We start from the raw sequence: 14,673 nt of genomic DNA, 5'->3' as shown, positions 1-14,673 counted from the left end.
TCCTGCTTCTGCTTCTCTTGGCAAATATATAAATACTGCAGTCTTGGCCCACAGAAGTAAACAAAGCAACTCTAACAATGTAGCAAAATGCAGGTGCCCCATCAGTCAGGGCAATCCTAATGGCCAGGGTAGAAAAGCCTGAAAATCATTTACCCTACAATTCAGTTGTCTTGGTTTGGGCCTCTGTCAAAGGTAAGGCATCTCAGCCTCAGGCTGCAAATAGTAGCCATTTTATAAAAGGAGACACAGCTGATCTCCCCATGGAGCTAGGCTCCAAGAGTTATAGACTGAGAGAGTCAGGCTTCAGCCAACAATCACCTGCACCCTACTGCTCTAGTTCTCCTGGATTGCACCTTCTCTCCTGATGCCACTCTGGCATCCTCTTTCCAGTGCAATGCCAGATCTCCAACTTCCTTGATGATGGTGTTTTCCTGAGTCAACAACTGCAAAAGAGCTCTATCCAGCAGAATCCTTCGCTTTTGTGGATTTTTATGCTACTATTTTTCTGCAAACACAGTTTAATTACAGTCTTTTAAATTCCTTTCTGCCTGATCATGCTCTTGCTGCATTTGTTATTTCTTCAACTTCTAGGGATTTTCAGCTGCTGTGGGTAAGATGAGCCCAGAGTCTACACTGTGCCACCATCTTGTCAGAACATAGGAAGCAACATTATTTTTTTCTTTTAAAAAAAAAAGTTTCCTGGGAATTTTTAAGTTAAACTTTTTTTTTCTTTTTTCTCTCTCTTCCTTGAACTCTTTTCTCTCTACTTGTTAGGAACATGTTTTCATAACTATTGTGGTAGTTTGCCTAGTTAGTGGCACTTAAATGGCAGGGATTGGGGTAGAATCAGGAAGCAGCGGGAGACAGTCAAGAGCATGGCATGTGTGACATGTGGTGTGATAACCAGTGAGTCCAGAGTGTTGGCTAACGTTCATGCTTGTGGACCCTATAAAAATATGCTTGTGGACCCTATAAAAATATTTTGAAGAGTTACAATATCTGAATTTGCCACAGATTCCCATTCATATTGAAAATATGCATATATTTACTTTCCATGTAATTTGTTATTAAACTGAGTATTTGCAATACGCTCTCCAGCTGACTTTAAATGGAGACAGTGAACAATACCTTACCCTCTCCTCTAGCCCCATCAATGTGAAAAAAAAGGCATTTATGATATTGAGCAACACGTGAGGTTTATCTATAAGAATACATATTCTTTAGCATGAGACGCTTAATTTTTCAGTGAAAGCAAGAAAGAAATAAAGTTAAATTGACATAGCTTCTAGAAATGTTTTATACTAAAATCAGGTAAAGTTAGTGAAGTCATTTACTTTTTTTTAATATTTTCTAATCACCATGTTTATGGGGTTTTTTCCCATTCTTGGTTCAGATGCTTTATAGCTTTTTTATTCATATATTATGCAAAATTACATTGACTGCTGTTTAGAATCACTCCCCACCATTTTGGAAAACAGATTGTTATGTATTAATAATATTCAAATTTAATATTTTAGCTAAGCCTCATTTTGTTTAAAAACTAATAAGTAGGAAAGTTATAATTAGAATATTAGAAAAAAAACTCATAATTAAGGTTGAGCTGTCCTTTAAATTCATCTCTACAATATTCACATACATTCATTAACTTCAGATGTAATTGCAAGGCACATAATTAATGCAATGGTTCTGAATGTTTATCAAATTACCACCAATCATCACAGTTTCTTGATGATGCACGGCAACACAGTGCATGGACATCAATAAAATACTAATTATGAATTACTAATTGTAATGACTCCACAAAGCCTAAAAAACAGCATCACTGTTTAAATTAAATTCAGTTAGTTTTATTGACTTAATTATTGAAGGATGAGCTGTTTCAAGCTCTAAAATTTTGAACTGACATTTAAAATTACTTCTACTGTTATAATTAATGCAAGTCTTCTGAAAGTAGGAACCCCAAACAGCAAGATGCTAAGGATAATAGGTTACAAGAATTAACACATGTTGGCTTACTGGATGCCATGAAGTGTAAGAACTGTTAAAACATATTCATGCTAATTTTATTTTAGCTGTTAATTTAAAACACACACACACACATAGGGAAATGTAAAAGCAATGAATTTTCAAGAATTTCTAGGCAAGCTTTCTTAAATTTCACAATTTAAATGTGCCTAAGATATAGAAAGACAGTAACAAAGTCTACCAGTCGTTTTCTATTGGTATCATGGACAATGCTGTTGAAATCAATCTGCTTCTCTCCAAGCTTTCAATCCCCTGAAAAAACATTAACAAGGTGATCATTTTAATACAAATATTTGCATATTATAAACTCTAGAAGAGTAATCTTATAATCAATTAAATTATGCATTTAAGGAACAACTCAATCTTAATTAATTTCAAGACTCATCAGATTGAAACTTGCTTCAGGAACACAGGCAAACTCAAATTGTTTCCACCTTTAAAATATACATTTTAGTTGGAAATACATGTTTATTACTTAGGTGAAGCAAAATTAATATCTTAATTGCCATTTTCACAGTCACGCTGTTAAGTACAGCACTTTTGTAAAGAAAGATTTCAACTGTGTTAAAGGCCACTTCTATCAATATTTTCATACTCTGCTCTCTCCAGGGGTGATTAATTCAAGGAATCTCCAGTTATTAAAACTGGGGGAAAACAAAACCAAGATAAAGCAAAGCAAAACAAAACAGCAAAACAGATCATCCTTCCTGGTTTTATTTGTTCATAGTTTTACCACTATCATATTTAAGTAAGTATTTTCTAAAATACTCATACACAAAAAGAGGCCTCCTAGTTTATTTGAAAGCTACCAAAACCAACTACACATTCTCACATTGCAACCACAGCTACATTATCTGCTGCCTGTTTGTGATCTTAATGAAATCAGTCTAAAAATAAGAGTGTGTTTTATTTCAGGTTGAAGTAAGCTAATTCTAAAATTGAACCCATTTTAATTCTAGATCATAATCTTGATATTGTAACAGGGTGGTCCCCAGGAAAGGGGGAGGTTCCAGGTTCCCTGCCCCACCCAAGGGAGGGTGGAGCTGAGCAGGAAGAGGAGAAGCTGCAGAAGGGACTGAGGAAGGAAGGAAGCAGGATGGAGCCAGGAGACCTGGAGGAGGCACATGGAGCCTAGAGACATGTGAAGAAACTGCGCTTGTCTTTTGGTCGTGGACTGGGTGACACAGATGTCGGTGAGACCCGTGGGGAGGTGACAATGGCAGCTTTTATCTTGATGTTGATTTTGCTCTTTTCCTTCCGGGCTTGTCTGGTTGTTTGTGACCCTTTTCTGTGGGTCCCCACTGGAAGATGCTTTAGACTTGTGGCAGGCCTTGGGGCCTTGCTCTGGGCCAATCCCATTTGGATGGACTTTTACCCACGAGGGGATGGGTAACTTTGGGTGCTTGATTTAGAAACTAGACTCTTTGCCTTACCTGTATTGTTTCCTAGTTTTATTAAAGTTCCTTCCCATTAAAGTCTCCTATGTTTTGTGTTGATGCGGCGGATGGCAGAACCCATTTAGAATAGGCAGGTTTGCGGGGTTTGGGCTGCCCCTCTCCCTGTCCTATAACAATATCATCTATCTTTATTGCAAATTTTCCCAGGCCACTACTTTTTCCATAATAAACACCCTCTGGTATCACCTTTCAAGGCAAAATGCTCAGCTTTTCAAAGAGCATTCATCCAATAAAAACTATATATCACCCAATTTTCTGTTTTGTTACTTCTCTCCTTTATTGGATGAGTAGCTTGAGGAAGGGAATTTTAATGCATTAAATATCCCAAGAACAATTGATATTATTATTCCATCTTCATTCCCTTACTCTTTTTCCACTTGGATTAAGGAAATCAAATAGATAAATCTAACCTTAAATATCACAACTCCACAGTCGCCAACCAAATACTGATTCTCATATTTCTCTCTACTTCTACCATTCCTTACCAGTCCTCAAATTGCCAAATTTCTGGCTATTAATTTATTTTCTAACTGCAGTGCTTTTGACTTTAACTGGATATTATTTCATTCACCTGAAACTTTTGGAAAACTTACCTCAGTGCAAATAATATAATCTTTCAAATTCATTATGTGGGGCCTCCCCAGTGGAGCAGCGGTTGAGCGCTGGGTTGCGAAGCTGACTGCAGCCTCTGCAGCCGGTTCGATCCCCGGCTGCTCCCCGGCCACCGGAGGAGGGTCCCACATGGCGCGCAGACCTCTCCTGCCGCCCGCTGCTCCCCTCAGCAGTGTACTTCGGTCCTTCTGCCTGCTCTGCTCCCCGCTCTGGCTCTGGTGAATTCTCTCACCCTCCCATGCTTCTGACTGTACCCAGTGCATGTATAAACCAAACAAACAAACAAATAATAAATAAATAAATAAATAAGACATGCCTCTAGAAAATTAAAAAAAAAAAAAAAAATTCATTATGTGACTTGCTATCCCATTCTGCCTTAGAGAACCTATGTTGACTAATTCAAGAATGATATGAAATTGCCACTTATTTCTAAAACACTAACTGCTGTAAGCTTTCAGGAAATGTTATATGAAAAAAATAGGGTTTATTTGAGGTTATCACTGGAGAGCTTCTGGAACAGTATTCTTAGGAGTCTAGATACAACTGTATTTTATTCTAGAATGGCTTTGCTCATCTCTCTGAGAGCAACTTACAATGAATGGCATTGACCAAGTGGCTTTAATATTCCCCTTAGTTTAAGTAAAATTTAGACAGTCTTCTTGCCTCAAGGCCCCTGAATGCCTTGGACCTTACAGAATCCAAGTATCTTAATCACAGAGAAAGTATTTCATGTCAACTAGTCCTTAACACAATCTTGATAAACAACTCAATGTACTCATTGCAATCTATTGATCAACCTCCTCCTCAAACACCATCTAGCATTTTCCCACTAGCGCCTTAAAAAATCTCTGCTATCCTGTTTGAGCAGAGTTGAGTTGGGAATTACTTATGACTTCTCTCCCTTATTGCATTGTTCTAAATAAATTTATCCTTGAGTGTTAACATTGTCTGATGCAATTTTCTTTGACAACTTGGAAGAAAGGCAGTGATGTTATTGTAATGTTACCCTCAGCTAAACAGCATTTGCTCTATAATATTTGAATGACAGTTCATCTATGACCACTTGAATAATCACAAACAATGATGGTTGCATTGGCAGCATGCTATTTCACTCTAACAGTTTGAAGTTTTATTAATTGTTGATATTAAAAGACCAAGACTGGGAAATAAAGAAAAGATACTGGGGAAAAGTCAGAAAATAATATATGTCAATTCATGGGTATTATCAACATTAAATTCTCAAAGGACATTTGAAAACTGATGAAATGTAAGCTATAACATTGGAAAATTACATTAAGTATAATGGCCGGGCTATAACTGATTAATATAATTACTACAGTTAATACAATTAACTCTTCAGTTAATGTAAATTAGCTGCTAATGTAAATTACTACACAGCCTGATCCCTGCCCTGCACTATATTGTTGACAATAAGGCACCTATATTCTAATGGCTTTTGAAATTAGAGACTTCTGTGCTTTCTTTCAACCAACAAACTATTGCAGCTTATCCTGTGTGGACCTGCTCACCGGCACTACCCTATAATATTTATAAAAAGGGTTACATCTAAGTTTCTTTATTTTCACTTTCTTTTTTTTTTTTTTTTTTTTATAGAGGCATGTTTTTATTTATTTATTTATTATATTTGTTTGTTTTGTTTATACATGCACTGGGTACAGTCAGAAGCGCGGGAGGGTGAGAGAATTCACCAGAGCCAGAGCGGGGAGCAGAGCAGGCAGAAGGACCGAAGTACACTGCTGAGGGGAGCAGCGGGTGGCAGGAGAGGTCTGCGCACCATGTGGGATCCTCCTCCGGTGGCCGGGGAGCAGCCGGGGATCGAACCGGCGCCGCAGAGGCCGCGGGCAGCTTCGCAACCCAGCGCTCAACCGCTGCGCCACCGGGGAGGCCCTATTTTCACTTTCTAACTGCAGGACTCATTGTATTCTGATGTCATACTAACAAAGAATTTGGTTCCATTTATTATGCAAATGTCATTGAGATGACCAAGGGAAGGAAAATGAATCTTTAATACATATATGTAGAGTTTTAAGGGTATTTGTTTTTCTTTTGTATCTCCAATTATGATTAGAAGATTAAATTATGACTTATTCTAAAGTGCTATACAATATTCTTAACTATGTTGTGTCCTTGAATCTATATACTTATTTTTCCTCAATAATTCAATGTATTATTCTTACTGTGATATTGAATAATGATACAGTTTTTTCTAATCTAAGTATAAAATATCTCCCATAGAAAACCAGCATGGAATTGGAATAAAATATTAATGAGACAATTTCAAGGAAAGTACACACTAAAATATTCCAATAAATAAAATATTAAAATCAAAATATTAATCTGGGAAGTCTGACTCCTGAGTCCTTGCTCTTAGTTTGTTGTTTTGTAGAGATAAGTAAAACAATGGACTCTCTATCAAAAAGGTTATAGACCTGGAAGAGAAGAAGGCACTGCAGGGTTTGGATATATGAAGGAAAATAATTAAGAGTTTATGCCTTTTAGTAAATATAATACTACTAAACTAACAATAAAAGTAATGTCAGGAATAATAATAGTTGTTGGAGCAGTAATAGCTAACATTTGTTGGGCACTTACATGCTAGGTCTTTTTCTAAGCACTTTAGCTAAAGCATTTAATTTTTGTTTAATCCTTATTTTGGAAACAAGCTATATCAAAAGTTTATGGAATTTCTTCCAAACTATCTTCCCTCCATCTCTCTCTCTCTCTCTCTCTCTCTCTCTCTCTCTTACTGAGATGGTTAATTTTATGTCTTAACTTGATTAGCCACATGATGCTAAGATTAAACCTTATTCCTAGATATGCCTGTAAGTGTCTGGGTCTTTCAGGATCACATTTGAACTTGAATGGGTGTATTCAGTAAAGTAGGTTGTGCTTCCCTATGTGGACAGGTATCATCCAGTCCATTGAAGGCCTGAATAGAGCAAAAGGTCCAGGAAGGGGAGGCCTCCTTGGTGGTACAAGGGGTTAAGATGCAGCACTATGAAGTTATCCACAGCCACTGCAGCATGAGTTCGATCCCCAACCAGGCCAGGGAGGTGACCCACATGGCAAAGCAGACCTCTCCTGTCTTGCCTGCTGCTTCCCCCAGTAGATCTGCCTGTTCTCCTCCCCACTGTGTCTGTTGAATCCTCTCACCAGTTCCCATACCTCAGGCCTGCACCTCAGCTCTTGTATGCATAAATAAATACATCTTTTTTAAAAAGGCCCAGGAAGGATGATTTTCACCCTTTTTTTCCCCATCTCCCTGTTTGAGGTGGACTTCTCATCTTCTATCCTTACACTAGGATTCACACCATTAGCTCCCCTGGTCCTTATACCTGCCTTAGACTCACTAGTCTTCCTGGATCTCCACTGTGCAGGCAGTCCTCACAGGACTTTTTAATCTTCGTAATCATGTGATCCAATTTCTCATGAAAAAATATCTCTTTCTGGAAAATCCTGACAAATATTCTAACTTTCACACACACACCACACACACACTTCGACAACATGCGTATGCGCATTGGGGATACTTCTTTCTCTATACTTAAAGATTGACCTGTTTTTTTTTTTAAAGTTTGCAATGATTTTTAATGTGTAGCATCTAACAAAAGATCACTCAATAAATATTTCAGAGTGAAAAATGCAACTAAAGATCAAGCATAATGCAGTCAAACTAAAATATCCTCCGTGAGACTGTGTATTGTGTAATCGTGACATGTTTTTGAATAGAAAATATTCAGATATCATGGCTATGATAATTTCTTCAAAGACAAGTTTTCAGCTTGATCACATCACATTTTAGTTCCTGTTTTGCTTTTAGTTGTTGTCTTCTATAATTTTAGCAAAGGATGTACTATGAGAATTTATGATAGATTTTTCTTCCTGTCAAAATAACTTCAGGCTAGCGGTTTGCATGATGATCTGTATCAGTTCTTGTTCTTATATTAAAAGAGATCTATGGTTGCTGTATTTTGAATTGCATCTTTTGTACTGTTAGTGGGCAGAATGAGGTACCCCCAAACCTGCCTCTCTAAATGGGTTCTGCTACTCACTGCATAGAGACAAAGTGTACTCTTAGTACTTAGAACCTTCAAAAGAAAAGAACTTTAATGCAAATTCTGTGCAATAGTGAGAAGAGAGAAAATAGTTACCATAACTTCCCCATGAAACCCTCAAATTTATCCATTACCCAGTCATGGGTAAATGTCCAGTCAAACAAGATTGACTGAAAGCAGGGCCACCGAGGTCCAAAAGCTTACCACAAGTCTAAAGTACCTGCTGGTGGGGAACCATCAGAAAGGGCAAAAGAGTCAGACGAGTCTGGAAGGAAAAGAGCAAAATCAAAATGCTAGTCAAGAGCGACCCCATGGGGTCTCTCACCCATTTCTCAAATGTCTTCTTCCATGTGCCCCAAATTCCTGCTATAAATTTAAGACTGAGAAGCAAGGACAGCTTCTTCATCACATGTCTCTCCTCCACATTCCTCCTCCAAGTTTTCTCCCTTTCCTCTTTTCTCCCAAGTCCTTTTTAGCTTCCCCATGCCCTCCCAGTTCAGCCCTCCGTTAGGTAGAGCAGGGAAACTGGAAACTCCTTTTATGAGGATTACACTGTTACAGTAGTACCTATAAAATCATTTTTTTAATCTTAAAGAGGAGGTGTAACTACCCCTTTCATATTCTAAAGGTTCAGACATTGACACTCTATATTAGGTACTAAATTGAATACTCAACTCTGAGAGTAGACTTCTCTTTGCAATGTCATGACAAGGTATCTTCAGTCAAAAAAGGTCAGATATAGAGCTAATGGTTTTCATTTTAGTATCAAGCACTGCAACTTCTGAATGTGTGAATCTTACATATCAGACCTCACATATCAGGAAAATATCAGGTAAACATGTACCAGCATCAACACATGATTATGACAGAAAGGAATCTTCCAATAATTTTGTCTCTGGTTTAATTTATAATTGTCACTTTAAAAATAATGATTGGGCCTCTCTGGTGGTGCAGGGGTTAAAGACAGCGCTATCAGGCAATTGGCAGCCTCTGCAGCAAGAGTTTGATCCCTGGCAGGCCAGGGAGCTACCCACATGGCGCAGCAGACCTCTCCAGTCTCTCCCGCTGTTCTCCTTAGCAGTGTATTTCATTCAATTCGCCTGTTCTGTTCCCCACTCTGTCTCTGGTGAGTCCTCGCACCCCCCGCAACTCTGACCTGTACCCCAGCTCTTGTATGCATAAATAAAATAAATCTTAAAAAAAACAAAAAATACATAGAATGTTTTTTTTTTGTATCTTCATCCTCAGTTACAACACTTTTTCTATTCTGTTAGAGGAGAACAGATAGAGAAATCCTGTATTATGAAAGGTGTTACCACATACTGGGTTCTCCATACCATATTCTCTTGTCACCTTTGCTACATGAGAGTAACACCAGTGATTCAAGAAATGCTGACTGTAATTAAGCTTCATTCTCAAACTCTTTGTGCGATATAAACATTGATTCTTACATCATACGCTTGAAGATCTCCAAGCTGTCCAAAACGGTGGTTTCATTTGTTTTTTGGAAAGATCCTTAATTATCAAACAAACTGATTGACACCCAGAAATTTATGATCAAAAAACCTCCTCCCAAAAAACAAAAATCAGGTGGAGAAGGAAAGAAGGACAAATTGAGAACTTGACATAGAAGAAACTAATGTCGTGTTTTAATTTGGAAGAAATGAATGATGTTCCTGCTGCTTTCATGCAAGGAATGTTTTTATTACAATAGCTCCACTTACAATATTTTTTTTTCTGATCAGAAAACATGAACATAATAATTATGCAAATATAAGAACAAAAACAAGAACATTCCCATTTCATAGGTAGATTCAGAATCCTTCAGTAAAGTGAAATTCATCATATTCTTGTTCAATTCATGTATCATTCTTGGTAAATATATCTCAGTGTAGTTTAGTGTGTGTGTTTGTGTTTTTCAAGATTTTATTTATTATTGTATAGAAGAACTGGGGTCTAGGCCATAGGTATGGGGGTGTGTGTAAGGATTCACCAGAGACAGAGTGGGGAGCAGAACAGGTGGATCTATTGAAATACACTGTTGAGGGGAGCAGCAGGTAAGACAGGAGAGGTCTGCTATGCCATGTGGGTTAACTCCCTGACTGGGGATGGAACTCAGGCTATTCAGGTGCGCTGTTCTAGTTATAGTGCTGACGCTTAACCTCCAGGCCACCAGGAAGGCTGTGTATGTGCCTGTTTAAAATGAGTTTAAAATGTTAGGAAGTCAGTTGTTTTGTTGCTGCTGTCTCTTGTTGGTTTATTCTTTGTTTTCATGGCAGGTTATGCTGGGCAACCTGTGTATGAAATCTCTCTTACATCTAAAACTTCAGATTGAGGTTTACTGAGGAATAACAGAATCTTAGCACAATAAGCTTGGAATGCATATTTACACTTCTATCAAGGTCAGTTTTCTCAAGGCCTTACTAACAAGTGAAATTCAACCTACAGTTACATAGGCAGAAAGTTGTTTATCCATTTTTCAAATTTCTATTATTCAACATTTGAACAGATACATGGAATAAAAATGAAAACACAAAAATGCTTATAGCAAAATATTGAATTCCTGGCATATATATCCTTATATCCTCCAAGATGTTGTAATAGCAGAGATAGTTTTTTTTTTTATTTTATCTGAGATACAATATGATTAAGCACATATCCAAGTTCCGTCTTGTTTTACATGCTTTCTAAAACTTGGTATAAAAGCTCAGATTACATTTGTTTTCAGCATATAAAAAGTGATATCCATTGTTTTAAAGGAAACAAACTATTCCTTTGAAAGAATGCACTTAAAGTGTTGAGTCAGTTTTCATAGATAGACATTTATGTTTTTTCCCAATTCCTTTCCTTAAGTAGGTGAGTTTGAGATGGGTATGTCTTAGTTTGAGTTCTACCAGAAGCAGAACTTTACAAAAGATCTTAGGTACAAGTAGTTTATTTGGTAGTGATCATGGCCAGTGTAAACATGAGTAAGGAAGGACACACAAGGGATGGAGAAAACCCAAGGAAGAGTGCAGCTTTAAGAAACATCACTGTGAGCCACAGGGTGCTGCTGGGGGACTTTGGCATGGTGTGGACCCGCCTAGAGTTATTCCAATTCCAGGGCTGACATCAATCCAGCAACTTCCCATCCAATCCATCACTGACCTTAGCCTGCTAACTGAGTGACCTTAATTCTCCAGCACTTTTGGATTTCTCTGGATGTGTTCTGAGCATGTCTTAGAAGTAGAGAGAGAAAAAATATAGCCTCAAATACAATAAAAGTTGTTGGCATGACGGAGTCTTCTTATATAGAGAGGATATGAGTAGAGCATCAAAACTAGATTCTACATTTTCATAACTGGCATGTCCTTTTATTTTGTTTTAAAGATTTATGTATTTATTTATACAAGAACTGGGGTACAGGCCAGATGCGTGGAGGGTGAGCGGATTCACCAGAGGCAGAGTGGGGAGCAGAACAGGCAGACTGACTGAAATACACTGCTGAGGGGAGCAGCGGGTGAGACAGGAGAGGTCTGCGGCGCCATGTGGGACCCTCGCCGGCCGGCCCAGATTGAACTGATGCTGCAGAGGCTGCGGAGAGCTTCACAGCACAGTGCTCAACCACCTGCGCCACCAGGGGAGGCCCTGGCACATACTTTTATACAAGGTTTAGATTATCTCCTTATTTAGTTTTACAAATGGCCCTATATATTCCTACTAGCAATAACTCCATATATTTCAACCTATTTGTCTCCTACAGAACTTAAAAAAGCACCGCGATATTTGCTAATCTAAAACTGTAATAAAAAACCACCGGTTTTTTGATCTTCAGTGATTTCATTGCATTCAGATTAAACAACTTTTTTTTTACAAAAGATATCTCCATAATTTTATTTGCTTTTCTATGAACTGTCTGTTCATATACTTGCCAATTTTATTTTATTTTATTTTAAAGATTATTTATGCATACAGGAACTGGGGTACAGGCCAGAGGTGTGTTTGGTGAGAGGATTCACCAAAGACAGAGTGGGGAACAGAACAGGCAGACTGACTGAAGTACACTGCTGAGGGGAGCAGTGGGCAAGTCAGGAGAGGTCTGCTGCACCATGTGGGTAGCTCCCTGGCTGGAGATCGAACTTGCACTGAAGAGGCTGCGAACAGTTCCAGAGCATTGTGCTTAACCCCTGTGCCACCAGGAAGGCCCCAAACTTGCCAATTTTAAAAATCATATTATTGGTCTGTTTATTAATTTTCACAAGCTCATTACATATTGAGGAAATAAAGCATTTGTTTTATAAAAAGAGATCTGTTTAACTAGATCCATTCAAATATTTTGAGTTATAGGTGTTTAATACTCTGCAGAAAAAAATAAGATGGGGTTTCAGAAATTGATTGGTTCAAGGATATTATTCAGTACATAACAGAAATGGTCAGAGTTGCACTACAAAAATTCTTATCAATTTAAATTATCTCCAACATTTAGCATGGATTTTTAATACATCATATTATTTTCCATGCTTTCATTTTTAATATTAAAAATAGTTGGCAATTTAACAGTGTTCTATTATAAAAAAGTATCTAAAAGCATTGCTGAAGCATGAAGATCATTGGATAACAACTCAATCCACAGTCGCAAAGAGGAATAACAGGGTTGCCGCCTGTAGAAGTCTTACACATCCTATGGAACTTATAAGATTTCAACTGAAGAGGAATAACATTTAAATAGAGAATAAAGTAATTAGGGCATTTGTGGTTCTAAGAATGACATAAACAAAACCATGGTGATAGGATAAATGTGTTGTAGTTCTGGGTCAATGATGAGACTAGTTTGATATTTGATAAATATATATAAAAATAGCATTGAATCATTAAGACCTTAAATTTATTAATGTTTTGGGTAAGAAGAGGTCATTGGGAATTCTTCAGGCATTGATGAAAAGAATGATTAAAGATAAATTAAAAAAATTAAAAACGGGCCTCCCTGGTGGCACAGGCGGTTGAGCGCCCCACTGTGAAGCTGTCCACAGCCTCTGCAGCACAGGTTCTATCCCAGCCAGTTGGTGAGAATCCCACATGGCGAAGCAGATCTCTCCTGTCTTGCCCGCTGCTCCCCTCAGCAGTGTATATCAGTCAGTCTGCCAGTTCTGCTCCCTGCTCTGTCTCTGGTGAATCCTCTCACCCTCCCGTGCCTCTGGCCTGTACCCTCGTTCTTGTATGTATGAATAAATAAATCTTTAAAAAAAAAAGAAAAAAAAAACATAGCCTTTGATTATACATGCTATTTGCACTGGAAGGCAGTGATATAAGAAACAGGAACACCAAACAATGATTAGTAAGTGTGGGGAAAACTATTTGAAAAAAATCACTGAACTTCAAGTGGATCCATGTTATGAAAACAAATGAAATGGATTCTTTCTGAGAAGCAAGACCTAGAGCCACCAAAAAAGAGCTTATCATGTAATTATTTTGCTTATATTTGCAAATAAAATGAAACGATTGCTCTAAAAGCATTCTCATAGAAGAGAAAATATTAAATCTATATTTGTTAATCTTCAATTATTTCAATTTCATATTTTAAATGCAAGAAACACTAAAAATGTCCAAGTTTTGATTTAGTACCTTTATGCTGGTTTGTTTTTGCAGATAACAATTTATTCTGCAAAACTTTATAATGCAGATTTTGAAAACTATGGACTTACAATTTGCCTGTACAACATACAATACACAATGGGATTTTAGGATATTTTTAGCAATCTCTTTTTCACCAAAGATGAAACATCCAGTGAACTGGGACATTAGGGGAAAGCACAGTGCTCTTCTAATGAGAGGCAGAAATTCACCCACACTGGCCCAAAACGTCTTAATGAACAGATTCCCCTTTCTTCACTGAAGTAACTCTTATAGACACTAACTCCTCTTACCTTAATACAAAATCATGGAGATGTGATTTCCAGGGAATCTCAATTTGCTGTCTCATTAATTCTCATTTTTATCTGATGGGTTCTTGGACACTAGTACCACTGCTCCTTTCAACAATATTATTTTCTCTTTGGTTTGCCACTGATGCTAGCCACTTGAAACTTTATACTGCATAAGCATTGATGAATGCTCATGGAAATAAATCAATTCATCTGACCTCTAGCTACTGGATACTCAGCATCAATTTTCTCTTTGTGGAAAAACTAATAGGTTCGGTAACAAAGTGGCTGTGAGAGACAATGAAAAAAGACTTGCAGCTTATTTTTCTCATTCAACCCAGTGATTTTTCTTAAAGCTTGTGTCACAATAATGAGAGACAGTGTTTACATAAAATAGACTTTATCATAACATTGTATGTGTACAGAGAGTCAAAGTTCTACTGACAATGTAATAATTTATCTTGATGTGAACTATATGTTTTGAGAGAAAGAATGATTTCCTTAATTTTAGATAAAAGCATTTCATAAACTTGAAGTAGGAAATGCTACCATCTCACCGTGAAGCATTTAAAATTAAGCAGTTGGGTCTCACTCATAGCAGGA

This window comes from Talpa occidentalis, unplaced genomic scaffold, assembly GCF_014898055.3.
Source record: "Talpa occidentalis isolate TD23 unplaced genomic scaffold, MPIMG_talOcc4v2.1 talOcc4.4, whole genome shotgun sequence".
In the NCBI taxonomy this organism is placed as follows: Eukaryota; Metazoa; Chordata; class Mammalia; order Eulipotyphla; family Talpidae; genus Talpa; species Talpa occidentalis.
This window is presented reverse-complemented; position numbering follows the sequence as displayed.